The sequence below is a fragment of the Manis pentadactyla genome, chromosome 13 (genome assembly GCF_030020395.1).
Source record: "Manis pentadactyla isolate mManPen7 chromosome 13, mManPen7.hap1, whole genome shotgun sequence".
NCBI lineage: Eukaryota > Metazoa > Chordata > Mammalia > Pholidota > Manidae > Manis > Manis pentadactyla.
In genome coordinates, this window is record NC_080031.1 from 50,023,864 (window position 1) to 50,031,027 (window position 7,164).

The 7,164-nt window shown below is 40.2% G+C and overlaps 1 pseudogene; it reads left to right on the top strand.

The window, feature by feature from the left end:
- The first annotated feature begins 1,132 nt into the window (after positions 1 to 1,132).
- On the top strand, positions 1,133 to 2,197 carry LOC118913007 (olfactory receptor 2T2-like; annotated as a pseudogene).
- The last annotated feature ends 4,967 nt before the right edge of the window (positions 2,198 to 7,164 follow it).

A 7,164-nucleotide genomic window follows, 5' to 3' on the forward strand; every position in this document is an offset into this window, starting at 1 on the left:
TTTGGGAAGTGATCCCATTTTTTTCAAGGGAGTTTTAGTACTACTTTATCTTTTTTCCTAAACATTCCGGAATTTTTTCTCATCTGTGGTTATCTTATAAATATGAAGAGTAAGGTAACAGGAGAAAAATAAATAATAAGGAATGGAAAAATAAACAACTAGCAATAGATCCTAGGATACAATAATATTTTTATAGGTTCAGAATGTCACTCTGGGAAACAGTTTAGGAAACTGTTAACATTTTGGTTGAACAATAATTTAAGAGAAGCCTGGAGTACTACATAATAATAGAAGCCAGTATTAAGACATAAAATTTCAGCCCACTCCCTGATGTCTACCAGAAAGACCATCACAGTAATGAACTCAAAGCACTGCTCAGGAGTAAGTCTGTCTGACTGTGGAAATCCGCATTAGAGATCTAACACCCCAACTCATCCTTGAGGTGACCTGTGCCTGAAACCTCCACTTTGGCAGCACCTCTGTCCCCAGCCCACTGCACCCTGACCCTCAATTTGAATTAGCATTGCTTTGCTGATCTTGATGGTCCCACTATGCACAAAGCTGTTTAACAACAGAAGCCAAAAAGGCTTCATTTACCTGGATTTATTGGTACTGTACTTATTTTCTATCAATTTATGAGATCGCAAATGTGTGTCTCTATGTGTGATCTTAACAATGCAATTATCTTAATGGCAGAGAACAATTTAAAGACAAGCAGCCCATGAACAGTGACTTGGGGGAAATATGGAGAGGAAGGTGCCACTATTAACCTCAGAAAATATTCAGTCTAAATTGATAAGATCATGAAAAGGTATAGAAGGTGGTTAAGCATAAAAATAAACTCTGAAAGTCATGCTGTATGAGCAACATTTACATTTCTCATCCAGCCTGCAGAGCTATAGACCCACAAATAGCCTTTCAGTAACAAAACTGAGTTAGTTTACACATTAATTTATCTGTCCAAAGTCACAGAGACCATTAATATTGAAACCAGGATTCAAAATGATTCTTCCTTTCTCCCTCATTGCTTCTGACATGCCATTTTGGGTGGGTGCTCCTGAAATATTGGATTATGAATTAACCCCCAAACATTTTGCCTGTGGAGCCCTAGGAGCTACCAGGTGAGGCGGGCATGGAGGCCGCTCCCCAGAACTCCACTGACTTTACCCTCCTGGGACACGTCACCCGTCCTGCGTCCCCTGGGCTTGTCTTTGCCGTGATCTTCTCCATATTTCTCGTGGCCATAATGGCCAACGCCCTCATGATCCTGCTCATTCATGTGGACGCTCGCCTGCACACACCCATGTACTTCTTGCTCAGCCAGCTCTCCACCATGGACACAGTCTATATTTGCATCACTGTCCCCAAGATGCTGTGAGACCTTCTGTCCGAGGAAAAGGTCATTTCTTTCCTGGGCTGTGCACTTCAGATCTTCCTTTACCTGACCCTGATTGGAAGTGAATTTCTCCTTCTGGGATTCATGGCCTATGACCAGTATGTGGCTGTGTGCAACCCCCTCAGGTACCCTCTCCTCATGACCTGCAGGATTTGCCTGCTCATGGTGGTGGCCTCCTGGATCGGTGGCTCCCTGGATGGATTCCTGCTGACCCCCTTCACCATGAGTTTCCCTTAATGTGGATCCCGAGAGATCCATCACTTCTTCTGTGAGATCCCAGCTGTGCTGAAGCTGTCCTGTGTGGACACATCGCTCTATGAGACCCTGATGTATGCCTGCTGTGTGTTCATGCTGCTCATCCCTGTGTCTGTCATCTCTGTCTCCTACACACGCATCCTGCTCACTGTCCATCAGATGAACTCTGCTGAGGGCCAGCGCAAAGCCTTTGCTACCTGCTCTTCCCATATTGTAGTGGTAAGCATTTTCTATGGGGCAGCCTTCTACACGAATGTGCTTCCCCATTCCTACCACACACCAGAGAAAGACAAGGTTGTGTCGGCCTTCTACACCATCCTCACCCCCATGCTCAACCCACTCATCTACAGTTTGAGGAATAAAGATGTGGCTGCAGCTCTAAGGAAAGTGCTGGGGAGATGCACCTCCTCTCAGAGAATCAGAGCAGGGGATGCATCCAGTAAACACTGGTGCAAACACCTCTTATGTTCTGGCCAAAGGCACAATTATTCCAGAAAATATGTTCTTGGTTCTGAAAACATTCACCATCATTTTAATGATCATTAATTACCAACAGGTCATCTCAGCATTAGCCAACCTGTCTGAATTCACTGAAAAACATCTTTCAGAGACCATTCTCTTCGAGAGACCATCCTCTTCTAACAGTACTATTCATCATCCCAGACAGGCCAAGTATCCATTTGAAGAGTCCTGAATAAATGTGTTTCTATGTTACACGTGTTCATGTGTCCACTGTGTCTGTTTTGCTGACCAACTTTGGAATGAGACACACAGGGAGCAGTCATCATGTCCTTATGATTCAATGCCAGGCACCAGTACAAATTAAATGTTTTCTAATGGTAAAAGTGAAGCAGCTTTATTGAGGAAACATTTATTAGGACAACTCAATTGTATTTGGGGTTCTGTTTTCTTAGTCACCTTTTATGAATGTTTGTGTTCTCTAACTACTGAAATTAAACTATAGGTACTTACAATGCCCTTATTCACATAGCTAGTCTAATATATGCTGGGAAATCAAGAAACATATATTGATTAATTGGTTAATGTTTGACTTCTGTCTTAAGATAGTAACATTACTACAATCCTTCAAAAACTTCCATCCATACCTTAATACTGATAGATAAACATAAAATGAAGAAATCAAGATATTTTATTAGTTAACCCAGCTCAACTGGTCAATTCTCCTGTTCTCAGCCTCTCCCTCTGCTATACCGGTAGACAAATATTTCTTCTTCTAATTAGATTTTAGTTAAGTGTGGTGTTTTGATAGATGTAGGACACTGATAGAATATTAACTAAATAAAGACCACACTGACTGAGCCTTCTCCACCCATTTACCTAATTGTGACTTCCTCCTGCACCTGAGGTCCTAAAATATGACAAGCCAAAAAGAAGTTTGCATTTACCCAGTATTTATTTTCTGTATCAGTTAGAAGGCTATTGGGCATGTTTTGGAGTGATTTGCTAGTTTACAATGTCTAGGAAAGGTTACTCAGCCTATGTCATTCTGGTGCCAACACAGAGGGAAAAAATGTTTCCTCCACTGATACTGATGTAAGCAAATCATATTCTCTTCAATATGCTGCTCACAAGGCTAAAACATTTTGCCTTGGAAAACTCCTAGTAATTTGATCTTACCCTAAAATCAAACAAGAAAACAGAAAAGAGCTTGTAAAATGGCTTGGATGGATAAATCTCTTCAAGTGGAGAAACTACCCAGGATTAAACTGTGAAGCACCATCGATGTTGCTTCAATTCAGTTCCATTCTCTGCATCTCCGCACTGGTACTTCCTCTACTTCCTCCTCTCTTCTTCTCTTGCCTTTGTTAGCGCCTCTCCTCATCTTTCCCTCTATAAAATCCTTCATTTTGCAATTCCCATTTCCACTCTGCTCTGAGTACTTGTCTTCTTTCCCATTTCCTCAGAGTCCTGCCTACACCTGGGCTGTTATTACCAATATTAACAGGGCTTTTGTTCTTACATCCCCAAGATGAATCTTTTGCCCATGTAACAAGGACATTTTACACAGACAATTTTAAATATTTCAAATGTATCTGAGAAGCAGCAGGTACAGGCGGTGCATTCTGATAAATTCCTAGAGGTATCACAGAAATTAGTGATCAGGGCAGGGAAGGGGGGCCTATGGGCTGTGGTCAGGCGTCTATTCCCTACCTCAGTGGGGCGAGGGTATGATCACTTCACGGCGATCTGCCAACCTCACCACTTCTCATGGCAGCACTGTTCTGTTGTGTGCTATACTTTAATGCAATCAATTATTTTTTTAAAAATCACATCATATATATTGTGGTGTCTTCTTCCCTCACCCACAAGACTAGTTTACCTTACAGGGAAGGATCAGAGATTTTTTCCCAGTCACCATAACAAAATTCTTATATAAGGTAATTTTTGGTTACCAGATAATCCTCTTTATTAAAAATATATAACTTGGTAATGAAATTTTAAGTTGTAACAACTTGAAATTATTCAAAATTTTAAAAAGTGTCCACTCTGAAGATGTCAGGTACTGTTTTAGATTATGGGGAAAACAATGAAGGGAAAACTGTCCCTATTTTTCAAAGCATCTTCAACTGCATTCTCTGATTTTGATCCTGATCTTTACAAAGTCCTACCAAGTATTTGGAGAAGGAATCAGCCTGAGGGGAGATGGAGAAGCTGGGTCTGAGCGCAAACGACCGCCTCTGCAAGAGGCAGATGGCAGCTTCATAGCTTTGTCTTCTGACCTGCAGTCTTGTGTTTTTATGCCAATTCTTACTGTTAATTGATAGAAAAGAGAGAAGCATGTGGTGCAAAGTGCAGCTGCCAGCCTGTTAATCCTGCTAGTGACCTAGAGAAACAATTCCCTGTAGAGTAACATGCTTATAAAACTCCACGTTCATCTTCTGTGGGGTGACACTCGGCCATTCTAACAAGAGCCAGAGGCGAGACAGACCCTTGAGGGTCCTGTGTACAGGGGAGAGGTATGGACAGGAAACCAACTGAACTCTTCCTTCTACATCTTAATTTCATTTATTCTTTTTAAAAGCATATTTATAGAACATAAAAACAAGCAAAGGGAGAAAATAAAAAGTAATGGTCTATAGTATAAAATCTACTTGTTAGCTACTTAAGCTTGATTGAAAATCCAGGGAGACTTCAGATGAAGGACTGATCAAGAAAATGAAAATAATTAGATGACTTTTGATCATGAAGAAGAGAATTCAGTCCTCTGTTGCCTAGAAGTGAGAGTACGTCCCTGCCAAGTGAGGTTTCTCACTCTGCTCAAAGTGAAGTCCTGGTGAGTGAAGCCTGATAACAGTGTGACCCCAAGATGCTGCAGGGTCAGACCCTGACCTGAACAGAAGTGTTTTATGTTAGGCAGGACAATGGTAATAACGGTCAATGTCATGGCATTGATAGGTCATTTAATTAAAATGACAGGCTGATTCACAAAAATATAATTAGCTAAAACACAAACATTTTAAATTTATTTTTAGTTGGGATTTTGTTGGGGGGAGAGCTTGTTGAACCTGCGTGCCTGCCATGGTTTCATCACACATTCACCAGACAACCTGGTGAGTGCCTCCTTTACAACCCCGGAATTTAAAAAAATAAATGAGGTTTCTGTTTCCGCTATATTATTTTGTCTTGCACAACTGGTGTAGAATATAAAAGTGACTGATAAATACCCGTAGCATCAATTCTGAGGATCCCATATTGCTTCATTTCATTTTCTCTGATTAGATAGATCTTAAGCTTATTCAGTTTATATTAGATCTTCCTCTTCACATCAGCAAGAACAGGAATCTTAACTGTTTCGGTGCATCCGCAAACACCAATACTTTTCCTGATATATAATATGTGCTTAAATGATTAGTTCTATAAATAAACAAAAGGCATTTCATTTCATAAGGCTTAGCCCTCAAAAATATTTATTTTAATGTTTGTGTCCTTTTTTCTTTTTCTTTTTTTCCTGGGAAATCCAGGTTTGAAGAGTTGCAGGCGACGCTTGAAGTCTGAGCAATCAGGTGGCGAGGGCACGCTCATGCAGAACTGCCTGTCAAGTGTGAAGCTACAGCCAAAAGAACCTTACAAAAATTATTTCCAACTTCACCAATTCTGATGCCATTTCTAGTTAAGTATTCAGAAGCATGGTCCCTGCAAAGAAACATGTAAGTCATCATCATTATTCATTCTTCCTTTGAACAAATAGGAGTTAAGCAGCAGAGGCAGGCAGTGGCTCAGCTGCGGAGACAGAAAACATCATCTTCTGTACTGACTGAAAATTTAGATGTTAGAACCAGGCTTAGGAGGACATATATCAGTTGATACTGTCAAATTGTTCTTTTCCTGAATTTCCACAGTGCTTAACTGCAATGAGCAGTGGTTTTGAAGGGTAACCAATAAATTTAGAAAGATAAAATCAGGAAGCATGCTGCCCTGCATAAACTTGGCACACTTCCATGAAAGAAAGAAGTGACAGTACGTCCCTGCCAAGTGAGGTTTCTCACTCTGTACAAAGTGAAGTCCTGGTGAGTGAAGCCTGGTAACAGTGTGACCCCAAGATGCTGCAGTGTGAGACCCTGACCCAAACAGAAGTGTTTTATGTTAGGCAGGACAATGGTAATAACGGTCAATGTCATGGCATTGATAGGTCATTTAATTAAAATGACAGGCTGATTCACAAAAATATAATTAGCTAAAATACAAGCATCTTAAATTTATTTTTAGTTGGGATTTTGTTGGTGGGAGAGCTTGTTGAACTTGCTATAAATTTGACCAAAGTCAGGGCTGCCTGAAAATAGTGGCCCTTTCTAATTTGAAAGATTGTGAAAGTCTTTATCTTTGATTAATTTTATGAACAAGATCATAATGTGCATATATTATAGAGACCTAAGTCAAAATGACAAGGAATGCTTTTATAATATTAGGTGTGTAATCTAAAAAATGATCAATGACAGTACATTTCCTATAATGTCTTCTTTATATAATGGGAAAACTAGGGTTAAAAAGATTAAAGTAACTAAAACAAGGTTAAATACTGGTCATTTTCAAGTTCAGAAATTAATAACTTGATTTTTATATTCTAGAGTCTGTTTTATTTCCACAATGACTAAAAGTGGAGAGAGACTTACTTTGAGTGAGGGGGATCCTAGAAATGATGGACCAAGTCCTACCTTTTGATAACATAGGTGTCAGTACTGTTATGAGCACCTTCCACAGAATTCTCATAATGACATTCTGAGGTCAGGAGCTGCTCTGTTGTCCATTTTTTTAGTGAGGAACTTGGTATGGGACTTGCAATGTGTGGTAAGGTTAGAAAGTGACAGACCTGGAATTTGCACAAGGGCTGTTGAGGCCCAGATTCCATGTAAGGATAAGAGTAAATTGCCAAAAGAACAAAGAGTAAAGTGGCCCCACACAGTCTGGAGTGATTCTTAGAAGACTGGGAAATTTGCACCAACAGATTGGAACCTATGGGTGAGTCTGTACCATCTCTGAGGGTTTTGTTCTTT